This window comes from Halyomorpha halys, unplaced genomic scaffold, assembly GCF_000696795.3.
Source record: "Halyomorpha halys isolate HHAL.00 unplaced genomic scaffold, Hhal_1.1 Scaffold103.1, whole genome shotgun sequence".
Taxonomy (NCBI): domain Eukaryota; kingdom Metazoa; phylum Arthropoda; class Insecta; order Hemiptera; family Pentatomidae; genus Halyomorpha; species Halyomorpha halys.
Window position 1 is genome coordinate 5,339 of NW_027115007.1, and position 10,210 is coordinate 15,548.

The 10,210-nt window shown below is 31.2% G+C and overlaps 1 long non-coding RNA gene across 1 annotated transcript in view; it reads left to right on the forward strand.

Moving 5' to 3' along the window:
- The first annotated feature begins 2,584 nt into the window (after positions 1-2,584).
- LOC136796925 (uncharacterized) overlaps positions 2,585-10,210 on the forward strand; it is a 20,249-nt gene continuing 12,623 nt past the window's right edge. Inside the window, exons 1-2 of the long non-coding RNA XR_010844721.1 lie at positions 2,585-2,676; positions 8,508-8,634. This is a non-coding gene — a long non-coding RNA (uncharacterized lncRNA). The remainder of the gene's footprint in view (positions 2,677-8,507; positions 8,635-10,210) is intronic.

Sequence of the window (10,210 nt, forward strand, 5' to 3'; positions counted from 1 at the left end):
CGTACCGCCATCTTGGTTCTGTTTTTCGACTCACGAAGTTATTATAAACAATGAAACTTGGTTAGCTTGCTTTTTGGATAAACAAAACAAATGAATATTAAAATGATACATAAAATAAAACATATTAAAAACCATTTATACATCAAAATATACTATTTACTAAAAAAGAGCATATTACAATATATATATTCTATAGTTTCGGCCTAAGTCAGCTGTTACTTTGATCTCAGCTGACTGAGATCAGCTGATCGATTGTATATAAAGAGATGTGCCGAACCCAATAAAGCCAGTATTTTACAGCAGTCCAAGCGTGTCAGATCTTATTCCTTTTTCTCTTTTTTTTTTTAAGTGTTACTTTCACTGATACTTAAGGTATATATATATTTATATTTGGCTACTGAGTGGTGCAGTTATGAAGCATAATAGGAATTATTTATATTTTAACTTAATAATTTATTATGTGGTATCATCTAATTCAAGTTTATTTTCTAATTGATGTTCATGCATTTTAGGAGTACCCTAGAGGATTCCAGTGTATAAAGTCGAATATGTACGGAAGATTAAAAGTGCCTAGAATAAAAGAAAATGATGACTTCTTTTGCGGATGTTTTCCTACTTGTGTTGATCAAAGATGCTATTTGTAAAGTATATTTGTATTTTTTTCATACATTAAATTATTTGTCACTCCTTGTAATGAAAAATTTGGGATTTAAATACAGCAAAAAACTTTACCAATTACAGAAAAATGATTTATTAGAATAATATAAATACTGCAACAGTAGACCATCGCTACAATGTAATTTGTTATATCGCAAATTTGGGTGTAATATGGGTCTAGCCCTGGTTTCAATCCCTAATAGTCTTAACATAAAATTGTCTCCTTTTCTTTTTTTTCCCCACATTACAGAACAAAATATAATGGAAGGAATATAAATTAATCTATTTTTTCAAATAATTAGAAATCTATACATCTCTCTAAACATTCCAGATGCTCATTTTAAGGATAGTTAAATTGTCAAATGACATAAACTACAAAAAAAATCTTTATTGGACCTATATTAATGAAGATTTTCCATTGTGTTTTTTTTTTAAATTATAACCATCGATGTTGTAAAATATGTTGTTGTTTTTTTCACATAAAGTATCTTTTATTATATTTAGGAAGATGGTCAGGGTTGCGGTCAAAGGAGAAACAAAAATAGTTTACAACTATTTATTTTCCTGTATAGGAAGATGGTCAGGGTTGCGGTCAAAGGAGAAACAAAAATAGTTTACAACTATTTATTTTCCGATGTTTCGCCCCACTTTGTAGGGCTTCATCAGGGCTAAAAAGATACAAAAGAAACAAAAATAGTTTACAACTATTTATTTTCCGATGTTTCGCCCCACTTTGTAGGGCTTCATCAGGGCTAAAAAGATACAAAATGATACAATGATAAGAATAATAATAAGTAACAATGGCAAGAGTAACAATTTTTATAATATACAGAAATATGATAATAATAATAAATATAATAATTTTTAATTTAGGAATAACTAAGTAAAAACTTAGTAAACTAAGTAAAAACTTAGTAAACTAAGTAAACTAACTTTTCATGTTACAAACCTTAATTTAATTTTTTAGCATTTTTTTTTTTCTAAGTTTTGATGAAAATGAAGTTTGAAACAAGTTAGGTCCAGTAATTCTTTATGCACACTGTATGCTATTCATTCATCTGATTGGCATATAATGTTTAAAGGAGTATTTATTGATTGTTGGTATCCTGATTAATTTTTAAACTTTGTCATACATTTCCAAAACTTTAACTAAGCATTAATTTTCACCATCATTTTATTTTGTTTATGTAACTCGCATTTTCTAATCTGCAAAGATCCCTCCTCATCATCATGGAGATGAATTGCCTTCTGCCCAAATGTTCTTTCAACTTGGGAAACAGCTAGTATTCACTGAGTGCCAAGATCAGACTATAGGAAGATTGTACAAGAATTGAAACCATTCCATATACTTAAAAATGTGACACTGACATCTAGTGTTGACTTAAAGAATGCTTACACCTTATACATAAGAATGAAGTTCAAATAAACACAGTCTTCCGCAAAGTCATGGCAACTGTCTTATATGATTAAAAGGGGATATTGTTGGTCAACATTATGCCAGCAATGACCACAATAAATATGGAACATTATAACACACCTTCCCTGTAGTCCAGACTTGGCACACTGTAACTACCACCTGTTCCCCAAGTTGAATGACATTTGGCCAGGAGGCGATTCAACTCTTACCTTAAGGTGAAAGATAAGGTTTTCAGTTGTTCAAGAACATAAGAAGGACTGCTATGACATGGGCATACAAAAATTGTCTTATTTTCAAAAATGCATAAGCCTACATAAAAATTATATAGATGAATGAAGAAAACTACAAACTCGAAATGATGTGTATTATGAAGAAAATAAATGGAATTTTGTTTTTATAAAAAAAAATCTTAATTTTAGAATTCCCCTCGTAAATATGCCCATTAAAGATTATAAAAAATCCTATGTCATTTTCTTATTCTGAAACTAGTATGCATATTTTTCTTGACAGGAAATTAACAAAACGATCTTATGAAGATTTAACTGCTTTCTACCATCAAGGAAAAGGCTGGGGTGTAAAAACATTGTCTCACATACGCAAAGGTACCATTTTTTGTAATTTTCAAACTCTTTTGTGTAAGCAATTTTGTCTACTATATACAATAGTGGATCCATCCACCTATTATATATACACTGAACAGCTGATCTGGTACTCAGTCAGCTGACAGCCTGTATAATATATATAAATATATTCTATAAAAATTTTTGTTTATAAAGAATATAACATATATACTGAACACAAAAACTCTTTAATATTAAATATTAAATAATATCAATACATTAATTGGTTTTTAACAAGAACATTATGAAAACAAATAAATAGATGTCACAATACTTGAGATAAATGTATATTGTTTGCTATGTTTTCTTTATTTTGCTATGCACCTGTATAGATGTCACTGATTTTATTAATTCAAAATTTAATTTTTAAACACCCACTTACTTAAAAACATTTTGAATGCAATCAAGATAATGTTATTTAATTAATTGAGGTTTATATTAATCCAGGGTTGCACTTGGAACTGAAAGGCTAGCCAAAATAGCCTCCCTTAAAATGAACTCAATTCAAAATTTAATTTTTAAACACCTACTTACTTAAAAACATTTTGAATGTAATCAAGATAATGTTATTTATTTATTTGAGGTTTATATTAATCCAGGGTTGCACTTGGAACTGAAAGGCTAGCCAAAATAGCCTCCCTTAAAATGAACTTAATATGTCACTACAGTGTTAAATAGCATGTGGCCCAAACAAGACCAAGCAAACCTGACTAACTTTCTCTCCCTAGCCAGATCAAGTGCTATCTCAATCACCTTGATGGGTTTACAATTGACTGTTTCTTTGATTAATTTTATGAATTAAATATCGATTCTTATTTATTTTATTTATTTCATATCATCAATTAAAATCTGAACCATTTTCAGTGTTGCTTCACAATCAGATATATCTATAATAATTGCAAAAGTATTCCAGCTTAGGTAAATTGGTCCATATTTTTGCATTCATTCAACGGTTCTTACACCATTGTGAACCATCTGAAACAGAATGGCAACAAGGACTTTTAGCTGTTGGTAAAATGGAGAAAACTTCTCTCCTTCTCATAACAATTAAGCAACAATTTTAATTTCCTTCAAAATCACAATTAGAGGACTCAAATTTGAAGTGGAATCAGCCCTAACTAACAGGCTAACAGTCCTTTGTCATATAACTTCAAACATCCTATATTATTCTCAACAAAGGCCCCTTGCACTTCACAAATGATTGATGAGATGCATTGGAACTATCTTCATATTGAACCACAGCTATTGTTATTTCTGTTAAGAAGGCACTATTGGGTGAGTGCATTATAACAAATCGTCGAGTTATAATAATGCATATATCATTGAGTGACATGTTAAAGAGTTAAATCCAAAAATCACATTCTTATTATGGCCAACTTACCAGTTACTAGATTTGCGCAGGAGTGCCCTTTTTTAGACTCAGGTATTAATTTTGCTGGTCCTTTCATCACATAGGAGACTTATGGAAAAAATATAGTCTGACAAAAATTCTATGTATACCTGTTTATTCATCTAAGTATAAAGGCAATTCATTTAGCAGTGATTCAGTAACTTTACTCAGAGGTCTTTTTAGCAGCCTTAGACATATTCATAAGACAATATGAACTACCTAAGAAGATATCATCATAATATGAAAGAATAATATCATCATAATCATGAAAGAAATTTCATTGGTTATCTAAGGAAAATATATCAGTGTTTAAAGTTACAAGAATCACACAAAAAAAATTGTTCATTATCATCCTAATAAACACATTACATGGGAATTCCACCGCTGGAAGCCTGGTGTAAAATCTTCTAAAAACCACCCATAAGTTCATATAATTAAGTTTTTTTCTTAATGTAACCTTCTGGTTTCCTTAGCTGTGTAAGGTAAGAACATAATTTAATCTAAACAAAGGATATTGGCCTATGAATATTTTTTATCAAGTGTAAGTAATTATTATAGTGGTATAAAACGACAACAGTTGGTCAATATATACCAATAAATCGGCTTATATTCAATAAAAATAGAGGAAACACTGACCCCCTACTTCCTTCCTTTTGGGAAACACTGGCAGCCTTGTTTATGCTAAAAAACATCATTTTACATGCTTTTGGAGGACAGTAGGCCCCAGAAGATGACATATTTATGATGATTAGGGAGATGAAGAAACTGAAACAGTCAAATGGGTAGTATGCCACGGAACTCCTGGCACACTATAATGAAATTGTCGATAAACTGAGTGAGATGATGGAGACAATCCATCACAGGTACAGGGTCAGATGCAATTCCTATCCAATGTACTAAAGATTCAGTTGGGAAAAGAACTGGGAAAGAAGGAGGGAATGCCGAGAGAATGCTCCTTTGTAGAGTGGCGCAGGAACTAATAATCCACACCACATCAAAGAGGACACCAGCATCAGAGAGGAAGAGTCATGTATGGAAATAGAAGAAACCATATGAACAAGAATTGCTTACAATCAACCGAGGACAAATCCAGTTCCATGGAGAAGAAATGAAAACTGTTATAATGGAAAAAAAAAAGAGTTTCAACCACCGAAAGAAGGCAGATAAAACCAAGAAGTAACAGGCGCAATGAGAACAGAAAATGCCATGGTTGCCCTCCGACCATCTTCTCCAATCAGTAATCTACGGTCAACTATCTACACCTCAATATTTATAAATGTATCATTTGAATTAATAAAGATTACAATAGAATCTCCTGATCCACTGAAAGTTAATGTCTTACACGTAATATATCTCGATGGTGTTTAACAGCCTAGAGATTTGACTAGGCAAAAATTGGCAGGCCTCAGTGCGAATTTCCGCTCCACAGGAATCACTTCCTTATGAGGCAGGGGATGTCTATGTCTGGTACCCATAACACTCATCCTATCTATTCACCTTCTAATCATCTACCTAACCTATTTGGACATGCATTGTCGAGTCCACCTGGTCAAGAGTATCTCATATTATCAATTGGACTTAAATCATTTAACACAACCACTTCGACAGCTTAACCAAAAAATTAAAAACTCTTACTTTAGGAATATATACTAGACTGTAGTCAGTCAGTTTATAATTCTATTGTTCCATTTGGCATGATTGTGATTGAGTGCCTTATGGTACATGGAGCAGCCTTGGTCTTTATTTTTAGGGTGTATTATTCTATTTCATATGATTAGCAAGTGATTCATATTTCAAGTTTGCTTCATCTTCAATTTCCCAATTTAATTCACAGTGGCTTGTGTTTCTATCTTCAGATGCTGATTCATTTAAAGGTGTCTCAGGTTAGAATCTGTTGACTTTGAAGAATCTCCTGATCCTCTGGTAATACATGTTGAAACCAATAACCTTGAATTTTTCTAAGGTATTTCCTTGGATATACCCATACTACTGGGCAATGACTGCATAGTTCCCTTCAGGTATCCACTTAATCCTTTTAAGAGTTACTCTCCTTTGCTAAGTAGCAAGGAGCAATGTCTTCTGAGTTCAGATTATGGACTGTTGAATACAGTGTGATGGTCAGTTGCAACAAGGTGGTACTACTGGCTTCATTAGTTCCTTAACAAGTTTATCAAAATTCCTACTTGTAACCTAAGGTTTATCTGAGGCAATAATATTGTATGACTCCATATTAGTGATAGAGATTGTATTTTATACCTTCTGCCAGATGTTTGTTCAGTTGTCTATAAAATGGAAACATATTCTAACCAGGAAACCATCCACATTGGGGCAGTCGCATCTGGGTTTGGTGATAATGTTGGTCTGCCCTGTGTATTTTATTTTACAAGTACCTGCCATATCTGGTGACCATTTCTCTATTCCCCAACTGGAGAGGCACCCAATGGGAGACTAGAAACTCCACATAAATTCAATTATTATATTGAAATAATAAATTAAATAATTATAGCATGATTATTAACCATAATTTTAATTTACAATCAAGATGTCCGACATTTCGGCCATTACACCATCAGCCACAGCTACGTCAGCCAACACAAGAGTAGTTGCAACTCATAATCTATAATTTTTCGACAGGTTTATCTACCCACAATACCAATTTTAAACATAATTTTGATTTCAAAAAACCAAAAGTAAATAAAATCATAGATAATAATAAGAAACATAAAATAATAGAATCAATATGTATTTTTAAAATTCTAAATAATGCATGTAATTTCTAAACAGATATGAATGCAATAAATACACATTATCCAAATATTATTGGCTCATTGAAATACTAGAATAAAATTAATTACATTTCTTTTAACTTAAATTAGACCTATTAAAATTCTATAGCAAACATTATAATTAATCAATAATATTGCTAAGATAAATTATATGACATACTTTTAATGTTAAAATCTGTTAAATAACCATTGAGTCCTTGTAATCATTGCCATTTTAAGCCTTTTTTTAACCTTGTCTCTTTTAATATATGGTGAAGTGCAAAAGGACATCCTTATTTTTACATAAGTTGATTGCTTATATATATATATTTTTAGTTCACTAAAATAATAGACCCGTTATGGATATAACAATTATGACAATAGTTTTTCATAAAAAGTCATTATTAGTTGACATCTCCATTGTTGGACTCAATATAAAAATTGATTAATATACAACAAACCAAATGTAAGTGAAATATTTATGGTGAATTATACACAATATATTGTGAATTTATTTTTTCGAAATAGATTTAATTAAATTGTATTTCTGAATTGTTATAGTGTTCCTGATGATGGCATGATAGGCAAAATGTTGGATATCTGGATTGTAAATTAAAATTATGGTGAAATAATCTTGCCTATGATTATTAAACAAATATAACTTCAACTAAAAAAATTGTATATATAAATTATTATTATGGTCTGTATTTCTCGCTATTGCGGGTTGAGTATCTGAGGTGGGGGATCTGAGGTTTTTCTTCTACAGTGGAGCTTAAATTATTATTGTTGGGGATCCCAACATCAATAAGTTCCGCTTTCTTTTTTCTTAGATCAATAAGGAGGATGTCTAGCTTATTATGGCATACTGTATGGCCTGTAATAATTGATTAAGAATTGTAGGGGGGCTTTTTGGAGAAGTCTATTTGGGTGGTACTTGTAATAAGGGCTCTTATCTTAAATTAAGTTATACTGCACCGCCAGGGCCTGATGCAAAATTTTGGCCACACTGTAGTGCCTCTGCAGATATTCAGTACCAGTCAGCACTCCACATCCATCAGTGATATGTTGGATTGATTCGAGCTTTATTGAGCATAATTGACACTTATTGGGTGTTGTTGCTTCTTTTAACACATGTTTTCTATATGATCTGAATAGTAACCACAAACCCCTCTGTCTCGGAGAATAGCCTTCCAGATTTTAACCATTCAACTGATCTTTCTTTGTCTATGGAGGCTTTCTTCAGTTGGTTATAGAATCTCCCATGCAGAGACTTACTTTTCCATTCTGCCAGTCGTTCATTTTGTGACAGGATTGTTGATTAAACACCTTTTCACAGATTAAGTGCACTTAAATCAGAGTCCATCCTTGTGATGGCAAGAGAAACCCCTGTTTGTTTTTGCGAGGAAATATTGGCATAGGGCCTCTTCCTGTTTGCGGCAAGCTTCTTCAATATTTAGCAAACCTCGTCCTCCTTCTTTCCTACGTAAGTATAGACGAGCTTTAGAGGATATTGTGTGGTGGGTCCGTTCTTGTGTGAGAGTTGTTCATTCAAGGCGATCCATCCCTTGTATTATAATTATTATTAGAGTAAGAATAATTTTTTTTTAAATTAACTTCAAATATTTTTAATGAAAGATTATTAATCTGTTTTATTTTAGGAGAATTTATTGCTGAATTATGCGGAAAAGTCTGGCTTAAGGAAGATTGTGAAAATTTAGACAATGCTTATCTTGTAAATTTTGGAAGATACGTTATCGACTGCAAAAATTATGGCAACATTACAAGGTAAATAACATTTAATTTTATAAAAGTTTATAGAGCTTATATGGAATCATTGCTATCCAAATAGGTTACATTTATTTATGCTGGAAAGATTTCTCCCCTGTATGACATCGACCCTCTCAAAATATATCCATAAAAAGCTCTTGTTTATTTAATTCTCTATATTAATCCCTGCCTCAGATTCTGAACATATTGATTCTGTTTTAATATTATTTAGTACAATATTGAGGGCTCTCAAATCCAGCTCATCATCTGAATCTCATGATATTGAAGGTATGAGTTTTTTCTCTGTGGCTTTTCTTTCTGATGCCTTCTCCATATAATGATAATCTAGGAAACAGTATTATTGTTGAAATTCTCATAAAAAGATTTATTTTTCTTGTTGATGATGAACAAGTGATGAATTATATTATATTGGTGTTATACTCATTTTACTATCTGTATTCCAATCAATTATTGACAAACTGGAGGATTATTGATTGACCGTGTGTATAGATGAATGGAATATGGTCCGGGTGCGGTAAAAAAAACTCAAATAGTAACTGGGTATACTATTTTTATTGAGCCAACGTTTTGCCCCACGTTGCAGGGCTTCGTCAGGGCTAAAAAAGATACAAACACTTGACTTAGTTACAAAAGAAATAAAAAACATAAGTGGAAAATAACAGGGGTATACTATGAAAAGTAAAATATAATAAGAAAAATTAAAGGTTGTAAACTGTAAATGAAAAGGGTAATAGTAAGATATAAAATAAGAGAAGAAATATTAAAGAAAGTAAAAATTAAGAGATGAAAAAAGAAAAGAATAAAATCAAATGATGAGACAGAATTCATACCTGTTTTGACGGAAGTCAAAGTCAGAGTAAGCTGTTTGTATTAAGAGGAATGGGGATGGCAGTTTAGCACACCACAATAACAAAAATAATTTTAAAGTAAACATTGTAAAAAATAATTTAAATTAGGTAAACAATAAATGTTAAGAATTGAGTAGTTTGTTAGTAATTTTCTGAGGGAAATTGTTGTTAAATAGGATCTGTTTAACACGTTGTATGTTGGTCTGGTGGTATTGAGGGTCAGAAAGAGAAAAGGATCGGTGGATAAGGTTCTTAGCAACATTAATAATTTGGTGATAAGGGTGTTGAGAATAAAACCCTCATAATACTTCTTTTCACTTTGTTCTGCATTTCAAAAGCCCACTTTCTTGTCATAACTTTTATTCTTATTTCTCTAAATTCTCACCACTTATTTAATTATTTTTGTATTTACTATCCTTCCTGTTTCATTTATATTCATGTATCTTATCTTTTAATTTATATTCATGTGTTACCTTCTTAAGTGTACTTATATTAATTACTTTATTATTAATTTTCCATTATAATTTACACTTCTCTGTATCTCCCCTCATTTGGTATATTGTCTTTCTTAATCACTTACACATATTGTATCCCATTATTTTATACTTTATTTCTCCTTTGTTTTTCTATCTATGAGATTTTTTTTTAATTTTAATTTTTTTTTTAAAATAATTTTGTAAATATCTCTTCTCCCCCACTATTATGTTTTGTAATATGCTCTTTTT